General features: G+C 45.8%; 1 non-coding gene across 1 annotated transcript; it reads right to left on the reverse strand.

Annotated features, from left to right (window-relative positions):
• Nucleotides 1-1,650: 1,650 nt before the first annotated feature.
• Nucleotides 1,651-1,814, reverse strand: LOC114235850 (U1 spliceosomal RNA). The gene has a single exon (XR_003621937.1). It is a non-coding gene; the product is annotated as a U1 spliceosomal RNA (small nuclear RNA).
• Nucleotides 1,815-26,548: the final 24,734 nt, after the last annotated feature.

Here is a 26,548-nt window from a genome sequence, read left to right on the forward strand (position 1 = left end):
AGGAGAATCAAAAGAGAGTTATGCCCTAGAGAGCAAGAGAAGAAAGTGATTTAAAGACAGCTGTTCAACAGTATTACATAACATTTATAGGTTGAGTAAAACATGGAATGAGAAATGATTATTGAATTCGGCAACATGAAGGTTCCTGGTGACTTTTGGGCTTGTCTAATGTCTTCTTGTTATTAAATTCAGGTACGCATTTTTGGCAAGAATAACACAGAAATGATGTTGTACCCTTCCAGAGAAAAAGAACTAACAGGAGATGAAATAAAATTCATATTTTATGGCAAGACAAGAAAAATTTAAATTTTCTCTGTCCGTTTGGGCCTCCTCCCTCCCCTTTAGTGTGTATCATGCATCTGCATTGACCAGACCTCCTTAGGAGATAACATTCCTTCTTAACCTTGTAAAGAGTCAGGATGACCCATTACTTGATAACTCCTCAGGAGATAACCTGCCTTCTTAATCCTGTAAGGTGTCAGATGTCCCACTACTTACTTTGTATCTGCAGATATGGATTGTGTAACTGTCAATACGTCATTTGACAAATTACCCTTTGTCTCAAAAACATATATAACTGTGCTTTGATCTCTAACGGGGCAGGACAGTCCTCAGAGCTTTCTAAAAGACTGTGTTCCGGGGTTATAATCCTCAGGTTGGCACCAATAAAATTTTCCATTTCTTTCTTAGATTAACTACTGATCTATTTTTCATCGACATATACATATACATATATATATACATATATACCTATATAAGGGAAAGTTATTATGAGGAATTGGCTTACCTGATTATGAGGGCTGAGAAGTTTCACAATCTGCCATCTGAAAACTGGAGACCCAAGAAAGCCAGTGGTGTAATTCAGTCCAAGTCCGAAGAAGGCCTGAGAACAAAGGGAGGCAAAGATGTAAATACCAGTCCAAGAGCAGGAGAAGATGAGATGACATGTCCACTCAAGCAGTGAGACAGGAAAAAAAGGCGTGAATTCCTCCATCTTCTGCCCTGCTTCTATTCAGGCCCTGAACAGGTTGGGTGGCGGCAACCCACACTGGGGAGGGCAATCTACTTTAAAGAGTCCACTGATTCAGGGCTTCCCTGGTGGTGCAGTGGTTGAGAGTCTGCCTGCCAATGCAGGGGACACGGGTTCGAGCCCTGGTCTGGGAACATCCCGCATGCCGCGGAGCGGCTGGGCCCGTGAGCCACAACTGCTGAGCCTGCGCGTCTGGAGCCTGTGCTCCGCAACGAGAGAGGCCGCGACAGTGAGAGGCCCGCGCACCGCGATGAAGAGTGGCCCCCGCTCGCCGCAACTAGAGAAAGCCCACGCACAGAAACGAAGACCCAACACAGCCAAAAATAAATAAATAAATAAAATTTAAAAAAAAAAAAAAAAAAAAAAAGAGTCCACTGATTCAAACGCTAATCATCCTCACAGACTCACCCAGAAACAATGGTGAACCTGGGCACTCTGTAGCCAGTCAAGCTGACATCATATTAGGAGATACATGATGTAGATATGTTTCAGCATTGGTGATATTAACTCAATCACAGGTTTCTCCACTGTGAATTTACTATTGCCCTTTCAACTTACTAAGGGTTTTGTGGGGATATACTTTGAGTCTATGCCAATATCCTGTTTCTTTTTTTTTTTTCCAGGGGAGAGCACGAACGCAGTCCCCCACTACCACAAATTATGCAGTTGAGTTTCCCATACTTGGGGAAATCTCAGTGGTCAGCACATCCAGAGTGCAATGGATGAGGCTCGCCCTGGGAAAACCACCTTTGTGATCATGGCATCTCCCCTGCCAGGTAAGTATGCGATATCTTGTTTCTCATCATATTTTTGCCTATTAATTTTAGCATTTATTCTTACCTGTAACTATTACTACTGTGATGTTTACCACATGGTAATTTTTAACATTTCTGCCAACCCGTCTACGTTTATTAATTGGAATTTACTCTAAAAGAGTGTTCTGCTCACTTCTAAGTGAGAGTGTGTAGGACTGTGTTCTGGCTGCTGGCTCTGTGGTTTGTGGTGATGATTCATGGTCACTTTTGTCCAGGAGAAAAATTGGGAGGTCGATGGAAAGGCACCAGCCTTCTGACCATGAAGAAAAGAATTGACTTTCAGTTATTCATATTCTCTAAAATATTATGTGATTACATTACTACGAATTTAATAATAACACTTTTACAGTAAAATAGACCATAACATGACTGATTATCTTCTGGGTGACTATATTCATTAAGTCAGAAAGAAAAGAGTGTGGGTAGGGTAGAAATGACATGAAAATTTCTCATTCAATTTCCCCTGCATGTGAGAAGCAGAGAAAGGACAGACTTCTCAAGGTCAGTGTGAATGATATGATGACCTTTATGAACCCTGGCAGCTTTAGATCATCTAACAAAGCCTTTTCATGGACTTGGCTGGAGGCTCAGGAGGTGCTTTTGACTCAAGAAAAATACCTTGATTTGAAAGGGGTTTTGGTTTCTATTTTTTCTTTATACGAGCAGAAAACACAACCTTTCCTCTCCTGCAGAACACTGCACTCTGTAGGTAGAGAAATAAGGGCAGGATCTTTTATCCGATGAATTCCAAGTATTTTAGGGTTGGGAACTCACCATTCCTCACAATCCTTCCTTACAGGCAGGCACGGGATAGAGAATTATTAGTCTTTGTGTAAAAACCAAGGGAAGGAGGGCACAATTACAATAAGAAAGAACAAGCTGGCCTCTGCAGACAGGTGGGCTGATGGCTGGGACATTGGACAATTGCAGCCCTCACTGCTAAGGTTTGCTGCCAGGGACTCATGCAGGTTCATTCCAGAGCCCTCTCTCCACTGCCCTCACTTCTCAGGGTTTGCTCTCCAAATCCCTAGATTCCCCTCATTCAAAAACTAGCCTGGAAATGCCCTGCCTTGCTGATCTTTGATTAATTCCTTGATCAGACTATGACCCTACACGAGCCTTGCATCAACAAACGACAAAGGAGTGAAAATGAAATTTATACCTCACGTGTTATCCTTTTGCCATCTGACCATGAGTATTCCCAACACCAGATTCTTTTTTCAGAGAGGGTAGAATGTTGAAGGAGGGAAGAGGAGGGAAGATTGAGGACTGGACTGTCCTGATGGGTCTGTCCACCCAAATACTGTTGAGTTCATCTCCTTGAATCTCTAATCCCATCTGCTTATCTCAGCTCCAGCTCCACCACTCAAGCCCAGTGAAGAGTATTTCTCTCCTGGAAGACAGTCATACTGGCCAGAGAAGCCCTGCATTCACTCCAGCCCAGTGGTTCTCAACTGGGAATTTGGCTCCCTCAGAGGACATCTGGCAATGTCTGGACACATTATCAGTTGTTACAACTAAGTGGGGGCGGGGAGGCAGGGGCAGTGACTACTGCCATCTAGTGGGTAGAGGTCTAGGACACTGCTATGCATCTTGCAACGTACAGGATAACTCCCACCACTGACAAAGAATTATCTGGTCCAAAATGTCGATGGTGCTGAGGTTGAGAAAGCCTGCTTCCAGTTCCCCTGCAATACCTCGAATACATAACCATGACCTTTTTTAAAAAAAAATTAATCAATTAATTAATTATTTTTGGCTGCGTTGGGTCTTCGTTGCTGCACGTGGGCTTTCTCTAGTTGCGGCGAGCAGGGGCTACTCTTAGTTGCGGTGCACAGGCTTCTCATTGCGGTAGCTTGTCTTGTAGCGAAGCACGGGCTCTAGAGCGCAGGCTCAGTAGTTGTGGTGCACGGGCTTAGTTGCTCCGCAGCATGTGGGATATTCCCAGACCAGGGATCCAACCCATGTCCTCTGCATTGGCAGGCGGATTCCTAACCACTGTGCCACCAGGGAAACCCCCATGCTCTTTCTTTAAAGAGCAACTTGTATCATGTCACCCCATTGCTTAAAACCCTTTAATCTTTCCCATTGTTCCTAGTATGAAGATTAAACAGAAAATCCTTAGCTCCTTGAATCTGCATGACCTGGCAGCCATCCTCCCTCTTTTCTTGTATTCTGTGCAGTAACCAGACTAACTTTATTCCTGTTTCTCTAGAAAGCATCATACTTCCTCCTCCCTCACAGGGTCTTGGCACATATTATTCCCTCTTATAAATCATTTCCCTCCCTTTTACCAGCCTCTCTGCCTTCTAATCCTTTAGGAGACCTCAGCTCACAGCTTACCCTATCAGACTCCCTCCCTGACCACCAAGCTGTAAGCAGCCTGAGATGAAAGGCCACATGGAGAGAGAAACCAGCCCATCCCAGCTCTTCCAGCCATCCCAGCTCAGGCCTGCAGTGGAAGTGAGGCCCGTCTTGGACACCCAGTGCCAGCTGAGCCCCCCGCTGGGCCTATGAGTGAGCCCAGGGAGGCCAGCAACAGCACTGCCTAATCAGCCCTCACAAGTGTGCTAAGCAATGGATAAATGACCACTGTTTTAAGCCACTTATGTCTCGGGTGGGTTATGTAGTGATAGACAGCAGATTCATTCTCACTGGCGTTCTTGAGCTGTGCACTAAGAAGAGCTCCCAGATATTGTGAGGAATTTTCCCCTCACCTCCTGGCTCTGTCACCCTTCACAGGACTGTCGCTCAAGACCTGAGTTTCTAGGTCACAGTCCACTTGACAGGATGATGCTCTATCCCCAGTAGGTCAGTGAGTGGAGGAGAGGAGACTGGGTCCCCTTTCCCATCTCACCACCCTGTCCCATCAGCCTCCCTAGAACTGCAGCACTGCACTGGGCAGGGATATTCTAACTCAGTTAACTCAAGAGCTGGAATAAACTCAAAAGGGTATTTATTTCAGTGCAGAAGGGAAATGGCTTAAGTTTTTGACAACTTGTCTTTTCCCAGATTCTAAAAGGAAAATCACTTAAAGAACTGGGCCTTTTGCAAAAAGGTCTCTTCGTGGGAACTTCCCAGGGTCCACACCATTCTTCTTGCCCCTGGTTTTTTATTGAGGGCCCTTGTTCAACTCTCTTCACGTGAATCTCTACCCATCACCTTCAGGAGACCCGTCCTCGTAGGAAAACCGCATCCCCAGGAGGGTCTCATCACCTGCGTCAGGCTCCATTCCCCTGGCCAGTCGCCAGGTCTCAAGTCTAAATCACTCCGTTTAGAGTGACAGGGGCGTTTCCTGGAACTCAGGTCAGTAGAGTGGGGCGTCTGAAGGAGAAAACACTTGATGCTGCTGGCTCCTGGGTCTCGTGTGAGCCTGGGTCTCCCGGACAACGCATTTCCTTCCAGAATCCCATCTCTGAGAGGTTCCTGAGTGTCTGTTTCTTTAAGTCTCTGACCTGATAGAACAACAAGGTCTATAAATCTCACCTGGCTTCTATCAGGAGGGGAGGCACAAGTTTCCAAGAGTAAATAATCACTTTTCAAGGGAACGATGCAGACTACACTCGTATTAAAAAAGCAATAATTTTCTCAGCTAGTCCAGTGCGTCTCCCTTATCTAGGTCTCTAGGAGATGTCACATACCTTTATTGGGCAGAAGAGGGTTTGATTTCTTCCTGTTCTGTTACCGACCCTCCCGAGTCAGACCCCAACAGGAGTCCTTCCGCCTGGTGCCCATAGAAGGATCACAAGTTCAGATGAGAAGCAAAGGAAACCTCTAGTCTTTGATCAGAGAAGACAGAAGGGAGAGGTGAGAGGTTACGCTCTAGCATACGCTCCCCCGGAAGGCACTCGCCGGGCTGCTCTATTTGGTTCCTGTGAGCGGGGAGGGGGGCGGAGTCTTCGTGGGTCAGGCGCAGCTGAGCTCCGGCTTGCAGGGCCGGGGGCAGCGTCTCTGCACACGGCGCCCTCCCCGCCATCTTGAATCACGGTGATGGGTGCAGCTTGTTTGCGCGCGGCGCGCTGGGCTGCGGTGTTGCCGCAGCAGTTTCAGAGCCGGGACTCTGTTCCAAAGGGCCGGGTGCGAGCTGGACGAAGCACAGAGGAAAAGAAAAAAGGTGAGACTTTATTTTAGGACCCAGAGTCTGTGTTTCCTCCCCGGGACTCGTTGATGGGCTTTGCCGGTGACACGTCCCTCCTCTGGCTTCCGTCCTGCGCCTCGTTCCTGAGGGGCGCTGAGGGGCGCAGGTCCGGCTCCTGGAGCTGCTTCCTGCTGAGTGTGGGGTCGTCAGGCCCCGGGGGAGGAGCGGGACTTCTCCCGCCGCCTGTAGCCGTGTCTGGTGGCCCCCGGGGCCCCAGCCCTAACTGTTGTGTCTGCGAGTGACCGCCGTCTGGAGTTTTATAGATCCTGAGGGTCATTAAGGGGCCCAGGAAAGGCACAGCCCCAGCGGCGCGAGGGTGGCCGGCGTTTCCCCGGCTCCAGGTGTGTTCACCAGGTCAGGCGGCCTGGTTTCTGCGGCCAAGCGGCCTTCCCAGTGGTCTGTCCGCGCCTCCTCCAATTAGGCCGCGTGCATCCACGTGAAAACAGCTCCACGTGCTGCCCGGTGCACAGACCCCCGCCCCCCTCCTCCCCTCCTCCCCGGGGAAGCTGAGGATGATCCGGGGCAACTCGGTCCCCCGGGACCATACCGGCCAGTGAGTCGGCGGACTTTTGTCACATCTGGAAGTCCAGGCTGGTCTCGTTGGCCGCTGTCGCCAGGGTGGCTGTTACCTTTTTTATGGTGACAGTGTTGTATATGGTTCCCCCCGCCTAGGTCACTGGCTCCAGTCTGAGGGCAGTGATTCCTGCATAAGTACTCTGCTCTTTTGGGACACACTTTTGGTTTTTTTTTGGAAGAGAAGCTTCAGGTCAGAGAGGGGTTCGCACGAGTAATCAGGGGGGTCCGTTTCCCCAGGTTGTCCCTCTGGAGGTTGGGGCTCCGGGGCCCCCTTCACGCGAGTGTCACGTCCCCGTGGAGTGACGCCCTGCAGCTTCCGGGCGCATGGGTGCTTAGCATCACCAAGTGGGGTCCGTTCCTCTTAGGAGTCGCTGGTCTCGCGGGACTGCAGGTTTTCCAGGTTTTCAGATACACCTGGTCCTCTGGCTGCACGGGGTGGAGGGCAGGTCGGAGGGTGCGGGCAGCACCTGGTTACCACGGGGTCTCCTACCTGGAGGGCACACTCGAGTCAAGTGTCACTTCTCTTGGGCTTGGGGAGTGGGTTTACTGTACATGACTTCAGACACCCTTTAACTTATCCCTTGGGGCTAAGCACAGGCTGAGTATAGCAGTTGGAATTAACTTAATCCAGTTTTCTTGAGTCTCCTGGCATAACTTGGCTGAGATTCATTTTAAGGTCTGATTAGATCTCTCCACTTTCCCTGATGATTGGGGTCACCAGGCTGACTGCAAGGTCCATTTTATGCCCAGGGCACTTGTTATCCCTTTTGTCACTTGAGACAGGAATGCTGGGCCATTAGCATTTTGTAAGGATCCTGGGAGCCCAAACCTGGCGATTACCTCTTTTACTTTAACCACTTCGCCTGCCATTTCAGTTCTAGCGGAGAACCCTTCTACCCACTCTGAACACATGTCCACTAGCACCAAGAGATACCTGAAGTTGCCCTATGCTCTCGGTATGGCAGTGAAGTCAATCTGTCAGTCTTCTCCAGGATATGTCCCTCTGGTCTGAATAGGCCTTATCTGGGGGCCTCTGGGGGTCTGGTGTTGGGGATGTTCATTGTGCGGATGGGACGCGTCTCAACTATCAGACTAATTATACTTTCCATGCCGGGAGTTACCATGAGGTCAACGAACCAATTATATAGGGCATCCCTCCCATAGTGAGTTCCGTGATGAGCCTCCCTTATGACTTGACAAGCTGCTGTTTGGGGAAAGAAGTATTGCCCACATTCATTAACTACCCCTCCACGGCCTCCTAGATCTCTTTTGAAGCCCCATTTCTGGGCTTTGTGTAATTCATCCTTCATATAGACTAGGGAGTAATAGGATGGATCTGGCCTTTTAGGTATTAGGGTAGTTGCCAAGTTACCAGTTCTAGGGCTGCCCTTCTGAACTAAGTACTGTTCAGAAGCAAAGGACACCTTTAGTCTTCGATCAAAAAATGGAGAGGTGCAAGCTCCTGCTCTAGAGTACATACTCTCTCCAAAAGGCCATAGGCAGGGCTGCTTTATAAAGTTCTTGGGGGAGGGGGTGTTCCAGATTCAAGTGCCAAGCGTAGCATTTCTGCACCGGGCCGGCCAAGCTGCGGTGTTGGTGCAGCCATTTTGCACTAGGGACTCTGGTCTGAAGGGCCAGGTGCGAGGCCTCTTCACGGGGCGCCCTGTGAGCAAGTGAAACTGAAGCCGTGCAGCTCAGATTGGGACTTGAATCCAAGTGCCCAGGACTGAACCCAGCCTAAACCCAGCTCCTTGCAGAAAGAATTCAGTGAGAGACAAAGTGATGGGTAAGAAGTGCATTTATTTAGAGAGAAACACACTCCAGAGACAGAGTGTGGTCCATCTCAGAAGGCGAGAGGCCCTGAAATATGGCGTGGTTAGTTTTTATGGGCTGGGTAATTTCACAGGCTAATGAGTGGGAGGATTATTCCAATTATTTTGGGGAAGGGGTGGGGATTTCCAGGAATTGGGCCATTGCCCACTTTTTGACCTTTTGTGGTTGGCCTCAGAACTGTCATAGCACTGGTGGATGTGTCATTTCGTATGCTAAAGTATTACAATGAACATATAATGAGACTCAAGGTCTATTGGAAGTAGAATCTTCCGCCATCTTGGACCTAGTTGGTTCTATTCAGTTTTTGTTATGTCCTATGGCTAAGTCATTCTTTTAAAGATTGCACCCTGTCCCCTTCCCTCCTGCTTTAAAACTAGACTAAGCACAAAGGGAAAGAAAAAGTTAGGGTTTATTTTATTAGCCAGATTCAATTTTTCTCCCAGGGAATTGTTAATGGGCTTTGTTGGTGACAGTTTTGTCACAGCATGGTGGGCTACTGAAAATTAAGGGGACTACCTTACCTTTAATCACTGTTTCCTTTGTTATCAATGGAGATAATCCTGATAAAGAGAAAGAGACCCTATGCCTGAATGTCCAAAGAGAGAAGGTATTAACGTAATGTTTTTGTTTATTTTATTCTGTTGTTTTTTTACCCATAAGGTAAGTCCCTAGTTTTAGGGGTTTGATGTTTCTCCTGAAATGAGTGAGAGTCCTTAGTGTCCTTTATTTGCAGAAGAGAATTGGGCATTAGTTAAATGGGAAAGGAAAGGGCCTAGACATCAGTGTGCACAGAGAACCGGGTCTGGGCTCCCAGGTAACAGGCTAGGATGGCCTTGTCAATATGGAAACAGTGTGTCTGTGCTTGTACTGTGGGGGATGAAGAGTACGGATTATAGACCTAACCTGATTACAGATCATATTGAAATGGAGCAGGACTCTGTGGGGCCCTCCTGGGCACAGATCCTTTCTGTGACCTGGTCCCTCTTTCTTGTTTGTAGGAAATAGGCTTCTTTCAACCTCCTTGACCTTCCCTGACTCCCAAAGGGCAGATTCAAAGTTGCTCATCAGGGAAGGGAGCGAATGCAGAAAAAAGAGGAGCAGTCCAGACACAGTAGTGCAGCCTTGGGGGCAGGGTCCTGGTTCCTCCTCAAGGAATATATACATAACAGTATCTCTGAGCTCTTCTGCAGGAACTAGGGCCCCCGCCCAGGTGGAGGATGGTAACTTCAGGCTGCGCACGGGACTCCTGGAGCAGCGCCGTGGTGTTGCCTCACCACCAGCCAATCAGCCACATACCCTGCAGCCCTCCCCCCAAATTTTGCCTATAGAAACTTTACCCCCAAAAATCCATCAGGGAGCTTGGGGTTTTAGAGCATGAGCCACCTGTCCTCCTTGTATTGGCACCTTTGCAACAAAGTTACATTTTCCTTCACCACAACCCAGCTTCATCGGATTGGCTTTCCTGTGCACGGGTGAGGGGACACAAGTTTGGTTCAGTAACAGTATTCTCTAGATTTAAGCAAGGTTCTTATTTATCTTCCTGTTGTTGTCTCTTAAACTTTAGCAAAGTGGTTTCCACTTGTCTGGGCAGATATTTTTAAAATTTATTTTGTTTTCAAAATCAACTTTGCTACAGGATTTTTTTTTTTTTTTGGCTGTGTTGGGTCTTTGTTGCTGCGTGCAGGCTTTCTCTAGTTGTGGTGAGCTGGGGCTACTCTTCGCTGTGGTGCGCGGGCTTCTCTTGTTGCAGAGCACGGGCTCTAGGCGCATGGGCTTCAGTAGTTGTGGCTAATGAGCTCTAGAATGCAAGCTCAGCAGTTGTGGTGCACGGGGTTAGTTGCTCTGTGGCATGTGGGATCTTCCTGGACCAGGGATTGAACCCGTGTCCCCTGCATTGGCAGGCAGATTCTTACCCACTGCCCCACCTGGGAAGCCCCTGCTACAGGATTTTAAAGGACGGATGTAACTGAGTCCTCATCTACTCCCCAGCTGGATGGTACATGCTTCATCTTCTTCTATGGCATTCTCTTATCTTGTCTCACAATATCCGTAATCCTGCTGCCTCCCCCTTTTCATGCTGAAAGTTCAGCCTCTCTGTACACCAGTGGTGAATCGAATCTCGGAGACAGAGTTCTGGGTGGAGTAGAAAAGGATAACTTTATTGCTTTGCCAGGCAAAGGGGGGGACACAGTGGGCTCCTGCCTCAAAAAACTGTGTGTCCCAACCTGGGAGGATTTGATGAGGAGTTTTATAGCAATAGTTCAAGGGTGCGTTTGCTGACAAGATGAGGGTGTGTGCAGAGCCTGCAGTGCCTTAATCTCATCTCAGGTGTTCTGGTCTTCAAATCTTGATGAGCTTCTCTGGTCCTTCTAATCTCGCCTCAGGTGGTTTCCTGGCTGCTCCTCCCTTGATTAGCAGCAGTTCCAGTCTGCCGTTTGGAACTCCGGATAGGTCATGGAGGCTGGAGTCTTGCCTACAAGAAAGGGGGGGACAAAAAGGGTTCTATGCCCAGGAGCCCCACAGAATCCTGCTTGGTTTCACTTTCTGAAGTTTCCAGACCCCAAGTGGGAAATTAGGGCTTTTCTACTTTACTCGTAATACAGGCTGATGGCATGGGAGTCTCTTCTACAAAGCTGCCAACTCGACTGTCTTATAGCAGGAAGTAATGTAATAGGAAAGAACAAATCTGATGCCATATTAGACCTGTTTCTTTCACTTTAACTTTTGTATTCTATTGCTTTTGCTACAAGTTAATCACTAAACGGATGTTACCTATAGCTTAAAATATACATAATGGCCCATCTCAGGGAACCCTGCCCCCATGCTTGAATGATAAACTAGAATACCTTTGCTCAGCTCACAGGGAACATCCTGAGCCAGCCCACCTGTGAAGGGCTGCAGGAAAGAAGAAATTAACACATCCCCTCCTGAGTCTGGCAGAAACCGGGAGATATTTGCAAGAACTTATAACCTATATTGCCTTTTTTTGTTGTTTCTTGCATGAACAAATGTGTGACTGAGCCTCTGATAAAATGATACATAGTTCCAGATGAGATCAATGATTGTAATAATGTAACTTTAGATATGGGAAGAAGCAAAGGAGGGAATATTTTCCTGGACCATAAGAGGCTAGCAAGGTAGGTAGTCCAGAGACTTCTGGCACTAAGTCCTACTCCAGTGATAGCACATTGAGTGGTCTACCAATGAAATCTTTGCCAGACCTGGGAATGAGCATTCCTAGCACCATGGGACGAAATGGTCATGAAATGCCCCCAAAAGCATGGTCAAATTTATGACCATGAAGTGGCCCTGCCAGCTGAAAATTGGCACTTGCCATCTACCTCTCCACTGCAGCTGATGACCTTCAACACCCCCTGAAAGGAGTTCAAGGTGGAGATGAGGAATGAGGCATGGGAAAAACTGGCAAAACAGGCCTTCAGGTAGTTAGATATTTTCAGAAGATTTTATGAGTACAAATCCTTGCATCTTCTCATATATAGAAAAGCATTAAAATCACTAATGGTGACATCTGCTTTGGCCACTGAAGAAAGAAATGCATTTGGAAGTAAAAATGGAGTAGCTGTGCCACAAGCCATTCTCAAAGCAGTGTCGGCCAGAACGTGGGTACCTCTGTCAAGTTTACGATTAACCTCCTTATCCGAACCTTTATTCCTTTTCTTGTTCAAAACTTGTTCTCGGGACTTCCCTGGTGGCACAGTGGTTAAGAATCTACCTGCCAATGCAGGGACCACGGGTTTGATCCCCAGTCCAGGAAGATCCCACATGCTGCAGAGCAACTAAGCCCGTGCGCCACAGCTACTGAGCCTGCGCTCTAGAGCCCGCGTGCCACAAGTACTGAAACCCACGCACCAAGAGCCCGTGCTCTGCAACAAGGGAAGCCACCGCAATGAGAAGCTCGCGCACCACAACAGAGTAGCCCCTGCTCACCGCAACTAGAGAAAGCCCTCATGCAGCAACCAAGACCCAACGCAGCCAAAAATAAATTAATTAATTAATTTAAAAAAAAATTTGTCTCCTCAAGATTGAGGAGTATGAAAAAAAAGGGAATTGTAACCGAGCAGGGCCCCATGGGGCCTTCAGCGGTGGGGGACAGGCCTTCCCCCGTATTCTCTGCTTTAGCTCCTCTCTGAAGTACCTAGATAATAGTATTTGATGCACATTTCCTGAGTGGTTTTGCAGATGTAAACCCCCCCACCCCTTCCAACAAATGGAAGATGTTAAGGACATAACGACCACAAGCACACAGCCCCAGGCCTGCTGGAGCCTAAGGGCTGATAACGTTTATCTCTGTGACACCACCCTGCTACCTCCCCATCAGCCAATCAGAGAACTGTGCACAAGCTGATCACATACCCTGCCACCCACTTCCCTCACCTGGCTTTTATTTTATTTTATTTTTTTAAATTTTACTTATTTTTTTATTTATTTTTATTTATGGCTGTGTTGGGTCTTCGTTTCTGTGCGAGGGCTTTCTCTAGTTGTGGCAAGTGGGGGCCACTCTTCATCGCGGTGCGCGGGCCTCGCACTATCGCGGCCTCTCTTGTTGTGGAGCACAGGCTCCAGACGCGCAGGCTCAGTAGTTGTGGCTCACGGGCCTAGTTGCTCCGCGGGGCCTAGTTGCTCCGCGGCACGTAGGATCTTCCCAGACCAGGGCTTGAACCCGTGTCTCCTGCATTGGCAGGCAGATTCTCAACCACTGCGCCACCAGGGAAGCCCTCACCTGGCTTTTAAAAGGGCTTTGCTGAAGCCCTTCAGGGAGCTCGAGGATTTTTAGGGCGTAAGCTTGCATGGCCTTGCAATAAAACTTTCTCTGCTCCAAACTCCAACATTTCAGTTTGGCCTCACTTTGCGTCAGGCGCACAAACTTGCATTAACAGTAAGGCACAAGCCATATCCTGTATCCCCCCTAACTTGCCCTTGCCCAGGAGTTTGGGGATGGTGACAGTTGGGGACAGGGATCTCCAACTCTCTGCCTCTCGTTCCCAAACCTTTGCTCTCCTGTGACTTGTGTTTCAGTCTCTCTTCTGTGGAGGAAAACTTGGCTGGATACGTTTTCTTGTAAACCGTGCTCTTTATGCCAGCACCAGTTCCCTTCAAGCTGAAAAACTCAAGAATTCCATTCTTTCATTCCTTTTGCACTCTGTGTGGTCTGTTTCTTCCATGCCAAGTGTTAAAAGGAGGAAGGGCCACAGGGTAACAAAGTCATTACAGGGGTGCAAAATTGACATCATGCCATTATGTAAGAGTGACTTTCAGACCATTCCTGCGGTTGCTCAAGAAGACAAGAGGGGTTATAAAGATGAGGGTGTGACGCACGTAATCAGACAGCAGGGCCCAAGAACTTCACAGCCTGTTCAGGGGGGCAGCTCTCACCAGAAACTGTCGAAGAGGGATCCTCTGATACAACAGGCACACAACAGGGAGGAGTGAAAAAGCTGCCAAACAGGATTTAGCTCACAAAGAGCTTTAAAGTCCACCTCCGGAGTTTTCCTATCCTACATAGCAACAAAAGTGGCAAAGCTCTGAAATTGCCATGGGAACCTAATTCTGCTACACAAATGCTGGCTCCTGGCCTGATTTCTGAAGATCAAGTAAACAAAGGATTTCTTTATCAGATAAAGTTCCCAGATTCCTGTGCTAATAAGTACTATTGATCTAAGCAAGAGACTGATAACTACAGAGAGACAAAAATATGTATTTAATATATTCCAAACAAAATAAGACATCCTGGTGGCAAGAAGAAAAGATTAAGTCACTATTTTACTTCTTGGAGTATTTTTAAAAATTCAATTGAAATAATGGTTAAAGGCAGGTAGCATGCTCTATACCCTGTGTGGCCCGTGAATCAACAGCAGTGGCATCACCTGGGAAAGGGTAAAAAATACCAGTTCTCGGGACTTCCCTGGTGGCGCAGTGGTTGAGAATCCACCTGCCGATGCAGGGGACACGGGTTCAAGCCCTGGTCCAGGAAGATCCCACATGCCGCAGAGCAACTAAGCCTGTGTGCCACAACTACTGAACCCTGGGCTCTAGAGCCCGAGCTCTGCAACAAGAGAAGCCACCACAGTAAGCCCAAGCACCGCAACAAAGAGTAGCCCCACTTGCCACAACTAGAGAAAGCCCATGTGCAGCAACGAAGACCCAACAACAAAGGCCCAATGCAGCCAAAAATAAATAAATAAATTTATTTTAAAAAAACAATCAATTCCCTGATGGTCCAGTGGTTAGGACTCTGCCCTCTCACCTCCAGGGGCCTGGGTTCAATCCCTGGTTGGGGAATGGGGAACTAAGATCCCACAAGCCATGTGGCATGGCTAAAATTGAAGGAAAAAAAAAAAAAGAAAGAAATACAAGTTCTCAGACCTACTGAACCAGAATCAACATTTTAACAAGATTCCCAGGTCATTTGTGTGAACATTAAAGCTTGTGAAGCACTCTCTATGAAACTTTTAAATTATTATACATAATAAAGGCACATATCTGTTCATGATAGCAGACTGAAGTCTTTGGAACAATGCAATTAATATGTTAATATTTATTTCATATAAGATACAACTGATATTGTTAATTACAATATTCTTAAATTTTGCCTAACTTAGATTTTCTAGATACACATTAGTTTGGAATCATTTATGTGTTGGGAAAATTAGCAAAGGCAAGTCACTTTGAATTTTCAGATCTTCAATTTGAAGAAAAATTTAAATGCTTTTATTCTTTTTTTTTTTTGGCCACACCCGTGGCTTGCGGGATCTTAGTTCTCCAACCAGGGATACAACCTGGGCCCTAGGCAGTGAGAGCTGGGAGTCCCAACCACTGGACCACCAGGGAATTCCCTAAATGCTTTTTTTCTTTAATTGAGAGTAAAATCTAGGATCTTGAGGGTCTTGAAATCTAACTCCAACAGTGACTCAAGGATAAGAGGGTGTGATAAAGGTTGTAAATGAAACACTGAGCTCAGGTAAGGGAGAAAAGGATTTTGAATACGAAGACATTAGGCTTATTCTATATGAGAGCCAGGCACACCAGGAACATTCGGACAAAACAATTGGTCCTGGCTGCATCTCTCACTTTCTTTGTCATTTCCCGCAGGAGGACATAGTTGTTACCACACATTTAAAAAGCAAAACCAAATATAGCTTGTCGTTCTTAATGCTAGTGGGCAATGCTTTCATTTTATGCAGTCTTGAATCCACACCCACCCAGCAGAGGGCATGGTGTGGTTAAACTGTAAATCCTTAAAATACTTCCTTTTTTTTTTTTTTAAGTTTTTTTTTTTTTTAATTTAATTAATTTATTTTTGGCTGCGTTGGGTCTTTGTTGCTGTGTGCGGGCTTTCTCTAGTTGCGGTGCGCGGGCTTCTCATTGCGGTGACTTCTCTTGTTGCAGAGCACGGGCTCTAGGCACCTGGGCTTCAGGAGTTGTGGTTTGCAGGCTCTAGAGCGCAGGCTCAGTAGTTGTGGCGCACGGGCTTAGTTGCTCCGCGGCATGTGGGATCTTCCCGGACCGTGGCTTGAACCCGTGTCCGCTGCGTTGGCAGGCGGATTCTTAACCACTGTGCCTCCAGGGAAGCCCAGAATACTTCCTTCTTCCAGTGGAAGGGGTGTTCAGGGGTGACTCAGAGAGCATCGCGGCAGCCGTGTTTAGGCATTAGGTGGAAATCTGTTTTTAGCGGAAACTTAGTTTGGAAATTACTATTCGTGAGGAATGAGCAGGATTTTGTCCCCAATTCTGTTGTGACAGTGGGAGAAGGGCAGCAGGCTATGAGCACAGAGGTCTCAGGAGAAGAGTCTGCACTACCACAAGGCTTGCACGTTCCACCCCTGGGTGATATATAAAATGTAAGGGCAGGCTTGTTAGCAGAGTATTGGACAGAAGCAGACTCTCCCTAAAATTCCAGTAAAAGCCTCTTTTTAGTAAGACCCTTGAGTAATTGTACAAAGAATCCAAGAATCATTCTGCTGTGAATAAGAATGACTCTGAAAGAAGGAAGTAAAAACCCTAGGGATCGGCACACGATCCACAGAGTAGAATCAACAGACCCCAAATACAATAAGAAAAATGGTCCATATCTGCCTGAGAATGTCCCCAGTTTCCTTATTAAAGAACAAGAAGTTAATATCAGAATCTCCACCATGTGTATTTACAGTTTGTTGTAGGGACTTCCTGGAGGTCCAGTGGTTAAGTATCTGTACTTCCACTGCAGAGGGAATGGGTTCAATCCCTGGTTAGGGAACTAAGATCCTGCATGCTGTGCAGTGTCGGAGCCAAAAAAAAAAATTTATATGTATATATAGTTGTTGTTTAAGTCTGTAGCAGCAGTTCTCAAAGTGTGGTCTGAGGACTCCTAGGGGTGCCTGCGACCCTTTCAGGAGATGTTGGAGATTCTCCTTTCCAACCATATATCGGGGTGAGGCCAGATTTTCTGCATATCCTTCAACTGAAACAACATGTAATGATGGATTGAATGCAAAAACAAGTATGAGAATGCAACTGTTGTCTGTTACACTAGTAGATATTAAAGAAATTTGCAAGTGTGGGAGACATTTATGTCAAGCTGAATAGGTTTATCATTGTTATTTTTAAGTGACTTAGTAAATATTTTAAACATTTCTCAATGTTGCTATCTAATATGGTAAATATCACCAGGTTTAACCATAAAAGGGAAAGCTCTTTGAAGATTCTCAATAATATTTAAGAGAATGAAAGGGTTCTGTAACCAAAAACTTTGAGAACAACAACCCTAGAGTTTCTCATTTCATAGTTTGAATCCCCATATTCTCAGATTGTATGTTATTGCTTTGAGAGATACTTAGAATGTCCCAAATGAAAGAAACCCCAGCTGTTGCAAGGGGCTCCCAGTGTGACTTCGGAGCCTGAACTGCCAGGATAAATCACATCTGCTTCAGTCAGTCTGCTTTCTTCCTTCAAACCTCCCTGACTCCCAAATTCTCTCAATTATATTATCTGTGATCATTTATTATGGCAAATAGCTTCCAGATCATCCATAGGTGATGTCTGTGGACTTGTGGTAATTCAGTTTGCAACAGTTATTTGCAACTATTTTTGGAATGCCTTTATTACGTCTCACTATCACATAAAGAATAAAAATTAGGGAAATCCCTGGCAGTCCAGTGGTTGGGGGGCTCTGCGCTTTCACTGCCTTGGCCCAGGTTCGGTCCCTGGTCTGGGAACTGAGACCCCGCTGCCACACGGTGCAGCCAAAACTAAAACTAAATTAAATTAAAATTAAAAATTAAATACAAATAACTAGATAAAAATTGAATTTTGTCAGGCAAAAAACATGGACAGGTTATCTCAGCTGTGGAGTTTATCATTAGGATATACGAGAGAGGGACTTCCCTGGTGGTGCAGTGGTTAAGAATCCGCCTGCCATTGCAGGAACTCGGGTTCAATCCCAGGTCCGGGAAGATCACACATGCTGCGGAGCAACTAAGCTCATGTGCCACAACTACTGAGCCTGTGCTCTAGAGCCCTTGAGCCACAACTACTGAAGTCCGCGAGCCACAACTACTGAAGTCTGCGAGCCACAACTACTGAAGTCCGTGAGCCACAACTACTGAAGCCCGCACGCCTACAGCCCGTGCTCCACAGCCAAGAGAAGACACCGCAATGAGAAACCCGCGCACTGCAACGAAGAGTAACCCCCTCTCACTGCAACTAAAGAAAGCCCACACGCAGCAACCAGGACCCAACACAGCCAAAAATAAATAAATAAATGTATTTAAAAATAAATAAATATCATCTCCCTTTGGCAACAGATTTTTTTGGTTGTCACTTGAGATTAAAAATGACATTTTTGTAAAATGGCAAAAAAAAAAAAGACCCAACCCCTACATTTCAGCTGAATATGTACCCACTCAGTGTTCCCGTATAGTCTCTTCTTTTTGTACACATTGTTCTCTGCCTAGAATGCTGTTTCTCTACTATCAGATTTAGAAACTGTCTCATCCTTCAAGGTTCAGCATATGAAGCTGCCTTCATATAAACAGGATAGAAGTGATGACCCCTATTTTACAGGCAAGAGGTTGAAGCTTGGATGCATTTGATGACTTGCCCAAAACATGTTATTAGTGATATCAGGATTAGATCTCAGGCCTTTTGACTCTCCACTAGATCAATGCTTACTTAGAAGTTTAGCAGAGAACCATGTGAACTTAACATAAGTGCCAAATCTGCCCTTGCTTTAAGGATTACAACCTGATGTACTGTTAAGGACAATACAATGAAACAAAGTACAGTGATACAGATGTGATTTTTTTTTTAAATAAATTTATTTATTTAATTTTTGGCTGCGTTGGGTCTTCGTTGCTGCGTGTGGGCTTTCTCAAGTTGCGGCGAGCGGGTTCTACTCTTCGTTGTGGTGCGTGGAATTCTTATTGTGGTGGCTTCTCTTGTTGTGGAGCACAGGCTCTAGGTGCGCGGGCTTCAGTAGTTGCAGCACACAGGCTCAGTAGTTGTGGCTTGCGGGCTCTAGAGCGCAGGCTCAGTAGTTGTGGCACACAGGCTTAGTTGCTCCGTGGCATGTGGGATCTTCCCGGACCGGGGCTCGAACCCGTGTCCCTAGCATTGGCAGGTGGATTCTTAACCACTGTGGAACCAGGGAAGTCCCCAGATGTGATATTTTTGTTAAAATTCAACTATTCTCTTGCTTAAGTCATGGTGGCATGGAAAAGTTAACATCCAAAAAACATTTCAAGGTACTTCTCTAGCAGTCCAGTGGTTAAGACTCTGTGCTTCCACTGCAGGGGGCACAGGTTCAATCCCTGGTCAGGGAACTAAGATTCTGCATGCAGCATGGCCAAAAAAAAAAAAAAAAAAAAAAAACTTCCAAAAAACATTTCAAAAGTATGAAAACAGTTCAAAGATTAGATAAGAATTTCTCTGTTTAAAAAATATGTATTAGAGTTAGTCATGAACAAAAATTCTGAAAGGAAAAAACATAAGGTGTTTAGATATCAGGAATAAATATGCTTCAAAGAATATGGCTATTAGTTTTCTATTTTAAAAATATTTAGGAGGACATTTGAGAGTGAACAAGTATAATGAAACAGAAGGTTAACATTCCATTTTAAGAGTCCATTGTCATCCCACTGTATTCATTGACTTGGGTTGATCAATGGATGTACTTGACAAACTGAGAAGATTCAAGTGTGACTTGACCCTGGGGCTTTGGGCCCACTGCCTGGTGGTCCCAGTGACTAATATCAGCTATGAGAATCCTTTTTTCCACAGAGGCCTGTTGCCTTACACTGCATGTGTGTCACAGCAAATTATAATTCAGATTTTCCAAGGATGACAATGGGAAGAGAAGGGCCATGTTCTCTTCCTGTTACTGCCACCATCACATTCTGTCTCAAGCATGGGCACCAATATCTTTTTTTTTTCCTTCGCTTGTGGAACTTTATAGTTCCCCTGACCAGGGATTGAACCTGGCCCTAGGCAGTGAGAGTGTGGAGTCCTAACCACTGGACCTCCAGGGAAGTCCCACCAGTATCTTCTTTTACGTTCCATAGAAATAACAGCAACTCAATAAAGCTGAGGGGGAAGGAAAAGAAAGAAACAAAAAGCAGCAACAAGGAGATTATACAGAGTTCTTATAGAAAAATTGAGGTTATAAAAGACAGTAACTCTAATAATATCAACAGCTGCAACAATAAGATTTTACCCCATCCCATCTGATACCTTCCTAGAAAATGAAACAAAACAACAACGACAACAAAAATAAGAGTTTACTCATTGGGGTAAATACATAAAGTGGCTTATTATTTTTTTTCCAAAAGGTGTTTTTCCAGCTCTTCTATGTTACTGTCTTTCCCTTAATGAAATCTGACTGATTCTATGTTTTTTCAGTTCATAAGACTCAGCGCTGTTCATTTACAACTTCTGTTTTACACTCTATTCAATCTCTTCTCCTCACCTGCCCATCACGCTCATTAGACCCTGGGCCCTATATCTGGGTCTCTCCATCTCAGGTCTGTTGACATTTGGGAGGGCTGTCCCATGCATTCATTGTTGAATGTTCAGCAGCATACTTGGCTTCTACCCACTAGAAGCTAGCAGCACCCTCCCAAAAGCAGTGACAACCAAAAATACCTCCAGGCATTGCCATGTGTCCCCTGGAGGGCCAGGTCTCCCCCAGTTGAGAACCATGGCTCAAGAAATTGGGGATGTGTTATGGAAGTTGCGGTACGTCTGGTTCCCACACAGCTCTCCCTGGTGCCAGCATCCCCCAGTCAAGTAATTGCGGCTGGGGTGGGGTGGGGATTCCCTGGAGGTCCAGTGGTTAGGACTCCCTGCTTCCACTGCAGTGGGCACAGGTTCCGTCCCTGGTCGGGGAACTAACATCCCGCGGCATGGCCAAAAAAAAAAAAAAATGCAACCTAGCTATCTATTTCCTTTGTTTGGGATTGGGGAATTGGTGGAGGGAAGATACAGGGACTGTATTAGTCCATTTTGGCTGCTATAACAAAATACCGTAGTCTGGGTAGCTGACAAACAACAGAAATTTATCATAGTTCCGGAGGCCCAAAATCTGAGAAGAGGGTGCCAGCATGGTTGGATGAGGCCCTCTCCCAGGTTGCAGACTTCTCACTGTACCTTCACATGGCGGAAGGGGGCAGGTAAGCTCTCTGAGGCCTCTTTTACAAGGGCACTAATTTCATTCGTGGGGTTCTGCCCTCATGACTTAATCACCTCCCAACGGTCTCACCTCCTAACACCATCACCTTGGTGATTGGGGTTTCAACATATGAATTTGGTGGGGGCGGGCAGGACACACGCATTCAGACCATAGCAAGGGACAAACCAGTTTAGTATTCTAGTAAAATATCTTGCCGTAATAGCTTCCATTTATTGAACAACTCCTATGTGCCGGGAACTGTATTAAGCACTTTCACAGAAACAGTAACTCTGAGAAATAGATACTACTTTTTTAATACCCACCTTACCCATGAGAAACTGAGTTCAGAGAATACGTGTCATTCAGCCAGAGGCAGAAGAGTTGTAAAAGATGGAAGACATGAATATGAATCTGGAAAATTTGGTATACAGTACTCATCTTCAAATTGGGGTTCAGCTTCTGGGATAAGGACAGATTAACACAGGGGAAATAGGAGAGATACTAGATCCAGGCAATCTGATCTTAAACGTCACAGAACACTGTTGGGTAGACGTGAGGTACAAATGACACATGAATAATAGGGAGATAGCTGGGCAACATTCAGGGTGTACTCAAAGCAGCAGGATAATGAATAGGGGAGATTTGTTTCTTTTTCCATTTCCAATAACTACCTCTGCCAGCTCTTCCTGCCCAAGTCACCAGGCTGCACTCCTTTTACTGGTCCCCATTTTCTCTGCATCATCTTGGGGCTTAGCTGACAAAGCTCCTCAGCTAACTTACCTTCTGATGTTTCTGTTAACTGTGGTCTAATATAAAGCTCATCCTTGCCAAGGTAATACATCTACATTTGGACAGTAAAGAGCCTTTATTGTGTGGTGAAAGTCAAGGCAGGTGGCTTTGAGTCAAAAATATGTGGGTTTATGCCCGGCTCTGTCACTGTCACTGAGATGTGTGGCCTTGGCAAACCAAGGACTTTCTCTGAGCCTCAGATTCTTTTCCTGTAAATTCAAATGATATCTCCCACCTTACAAGAGTATTTGGGGGATTAACTGAAGTATCCCACCTACGAAAACCAAGCACCATCCCTGAATTCTATGAATTCAGTAACAGTAGTTGGATGGAATCTTAATCCACAGGAGAGGGAATTTCAAGGCATCATTAGTCAGTAAAGACATATTGGGCAAGGAGCAAATTCACATTGTTTGGGGATTATATGGGCTAAGTTAGAAAGAAAAAGAAAGAAACACTGAAGGGCTCAGGTTAAATTACTCAGTTCTGATGGAATAGGAAAGATAATGGCATTGAAGATTAAAAGAGAAGCTCCAGGGCTTCCCTGGTGGTGCAGTGGTTGAGAATCTGCCTGCCAATGCGGGGGACACGGGTTCGAGTCCTGGTCTGGGAAGATCCCACATGCTGCGGAGCAACTAAGCCCACGCGCCACAACTACTGAGCCTGCGCTCTAGAGCCCGTGAGCCACAACTGCTGAGCCCGCGTGCTGCAACTACTGAAGCCCACGCGCCTAGAGCCCGTGCTCCGCAACAAGAGAAGCCACTGCAATGAGAAGCCTGCGCACCGCAACGAAGAGTAGGCCCAGCTCGCTGCAACTAGAGAAAGCCCGCACGCAGCAACGAAGACCCAACAGATCCAAAAATAAATAAATAAATAAATTTATTAAAAAAAAAAAAAAAGACTGCAGCCCATAATAGTCCCACGTGAATACCAGTGACCCGTAGAGACCTCTATGCTGTTCTGTTCTGTGTTACCGTTAGTCTGCGTGTACTGTAGCACGCTCCTCAGCAGCGTCCAGGCACTGACGAATTCGTCGTGTCCTAAGATGCCCCCCAGTGACCCGTGTGTTAGTACATTGCAGCCACGTCTGCGCTGAATGGGTCAGTGTGATCATGGAACGTGGCTTTATTATGAAATAGGAAAAGCTTGTCTTTCGAACATCTTTGCTGAATGGGTCAGTGTGATCATGGAACTCGGCTTTATTATGAGATAGGAAAAGCTTGTCTTTCGAGCATTGTGGAGCTTTCTCTTTCAGCGCCTCCCCCTCCCGCCTTCCCGAGAGGTCCCCTGAGGCCACCCTCAAAGAGGGAAAGAGAGGAATATTACAAACCTGGAAGGAATTGTCTTGCTCAGTGAATAAGGCCACTCCTTCCTTTTCAGGATTTAAAGCAAAACTCACATGAAAGCAGAAACGACGCTTCTGAGTTCAGTTTTGGGTTATCCAAACGAGAAAGTTTAAGCTCAAATTGAGGATTTCCTGGACTATTAAGCTGTAAAATAGCACCAGTGAGATGGAATTTCTCCACCTGTGCACCTAAGTTCTGCATGGCGTTTTCACATGTGACAATCTGACTTAGACCCTCAGAAAGGGATGGATAATCAGGTTCAGACTTACAAGAAAAAGAATCCAAGCTACTAAATCAGGGAGAAAAGTTATTACAGGCTTTTTCATAATTCATAGAATGTCCAATAGGGGGGACAACTAGGATTGAAGGCTATGTCCACAGAAAAAATACATCCGAAATTGTGCCGCCCTACTAGGCCTGTGAAGATGCTCTTGCTACTGCCACTGGCCACAGACATAGCCTCCTGCACTGTTCCTAGACCTTGGACCCTGTTGTTAGAACCATGACCTCCACACTTCTGGAAACTGGCTGTAGTAGCCCTACCTAAGACAGAATGGATTCCACACAGGTCAGTCTCTTGGCATCAGTAGTTCCTAGATCAAAATCGTGTGTGGGTAAGTCCAATTGACAGAGCTTAGGCAGATATCTGGCCAAGTGGGCAGGTGAGAGGACATAGCTGAGTGTTACCCTTTTTTCCTGCTGGCACAGACCCAGTTTTGTTCTGATATCTATACTCCATGCCATCCTGTGATTCAGAAAAGGTGGATTCAACCACCTCAGGAGTTGAATCTAGACCTTTTAGGAATTCTGTTCCCTTGCCAGTGGACTTGTGATACAATTTTAACCGATGAGATGTGAGGATAAGTCTGTTACAGGGTGTACAGATACCAAGACACTCAGTTCTAACTTTAGGTGAACAAAACGAGAAAACAAGGCCCTAAATGTCCTCTGTACCAGACAGAGCTTTGTAGTCCCATGGGTTTTATCAGTGACCTTCATTCTGTGTGTGTGTGCGTGTGTGCGAGCGTGATCCGTTGGAAGAGGGCTGGCCTGCTCTCACGAGGGGACGTGTCAGAATAGGAGTCGGGGTGCTTAGCACCACTTTTTCCCCCATTAAGTTCTCTAGTCATGGCACATGGAGTGTTGAGTGTTTCAGGGACCTATGCCAATAGGTCAGACCCAATCTGGGTCTAAAAAACAGTTATCGGGACTTCCCTGGTGGTCCAGCGGTAAAGAATCCACCTTCCAATGCAGGGGACACGGGTTCCATCCCTGGTCAGGAAACTAAGATCCCACATGACGCTATGGGGCAACTAAGCCCGTGCACCACAACTACTGAGCTCGCGTGCCTCAGTGAGAGAGTCCGTGTGCCACAAAACCTACAGAGCCCACATGCCCTGGAGCCTGTGTGCCACAACTAGACAGAGAAAACCCACACGCCACAACTAGAAAGAAGTCCATGCGCCGCAGGGAAGAGCCCACAAGCTGCAATGAAAGATCCCACATACCTCAAGGAAGATCCCGTGTTCTGCAACTAAGACCTGATGCAGCCAAAAGAAAGCAAAAACAAAAGCAAAAAACCAAAAAGAACCCACAATTGTCAACTTCAAAATATCAAAAGAAACCTGTAATATTGATATTTACAGTTATTTAATTAAATATTCCTACAACACAACCAATGACAACTCCTTTCATTGCCAATTTTAATATTTATGAAAATGTTAATGGAAGTGATTTGAGGGACTTCCCTGGTGGTCCAGTGGTTAAGACTCCTTGCTCCCAGTGCAGGGGGTCTGGGTTCGATCCCTGGTCAGGGAACTATTTAGATCCCGTATGCCGCAACTAAAGATCCTGCACATGGCAATGAAATCCCACGTGCCACAACTAAGACCCAGTGCAGCCAGACAAATAAATAAATAAATATTAAAAAAATAAAAAAGAAAGTGATTTGAAAGGTCTGGTTTTCTCACCGCACAGGTGTTTCTAAACATGTACACTATTTGTAAGGATATCTATGGATAGAGATATTACAGTCAATCAAGTAAATGAGTTATTTGTAGCCACATAGTTTCAAAGCAAACTCCTTTCTCAAATGATTCCAACATTAAAGCATATCTTCCGTAGGATGTGAGTGCATTTTGACATGGGAACTTATGTGGGGTGGGACCCATCAGAAGTGTCCAAAGCCAAGGCCACTTTTGCATTAGCACAGGGCCCCTGTTTAGAAGGGCCCTGAGATTGGTTTAATGATCTGCTGTTGTTATCTTGGAAGTCTTAATAATTTTTAAAAAATGAATCCAACATTCTCATTTATCACTGGGCCCTCCAAATTGTGTAGCTGGTCCTGTCCGGAACTTAACAAGATTTTAAAACAGCCCTGGGTGGAGCTGTTCATCATTCTAAAACAATAAGGCTATGTTTCCTTTGCTTTGGCTTGTTTTCAGGTCCTGTGTTTCATTCATTTGAAAAATGTATGAGATTTTATAATTCTTACAGGGTAGCCTAGATTTTAAAAGTTGGGGCTTGAAAAGAGAAAACTCCCGTTAACCAAAGACACAGACCAACATCAGAAGGCATTACAAACAGTGCCAAGAATTTACAAAAAATAAAGGGTACATCAAAATTAAATTCAGACTAAGCACTTCAATAGGTATTGGCGGCCAAATTGCATCTAGGCTGGGAACCAAGAGCGAACAAACATTTACCTCCACAAATTAAATTTTAAGTGGCTGCAAGACGTTTCCATCTACTTCAGATAAAGTTTTAATATGGTTGTATCCACAGTCCATCAAAGTCCTGTCTAGACAATGGATGGCATTTTCTGTTTGGGGAAACGAGGGGAGGAAAAACCTCAAGGCCACATCCTGCTGGTATCCTAGGAGACTCAGTGGCAGGATAAGGCCCTGAGCATTCACTGAACCCTCCCCTTTCGCCCCACGCCCTGAGGAGTCAAGGGCCAGGTGAGGACACTGCCATTTGTAGACATAAAAGGAAAACTCAATCTAGGGACTGGTGAGCGGAGACACACGCACCCTAGGAGTCTCCGGTGCTCTTGGGACAGGGTGAAGGGAAGGCTCGCCAGTGGGAATGGGGTTGTTCATCATCATCCTCATCAGTTTTATTCTTTAAATAAAATTTATCTTAATTTGGTGGCCAATTTTTTTTACCCTAAAAATAGTATCTGCTCATCATGTAACATTTAGAAAATTTGGAAAAAAATAGAAGAAACCACCCATAATTTCACTTCTTTAAGAAAAACCATTACATCATTAACACTTAGATCTATCTTTCCTCTGGTCTGTCTTCTACAATAATGTATATTTTTACATAGATTGAGTAAAATATATGTTCATATTGTAC

Source organism: Balaenoptera acutorostrata, chromosome 18 (assembly GCF_949987535.1).
Source record: "Balaenoptera acutorostrata chromosome 18, mBalAcu1.1, whole genome shotgun sequence".
NCBI lineage: Eukaryota > Metazoa > Chordata > Mammalia > Artiodactyla > Balaenopteridae > Balaenoptera > Balaenoptera acutorostrata.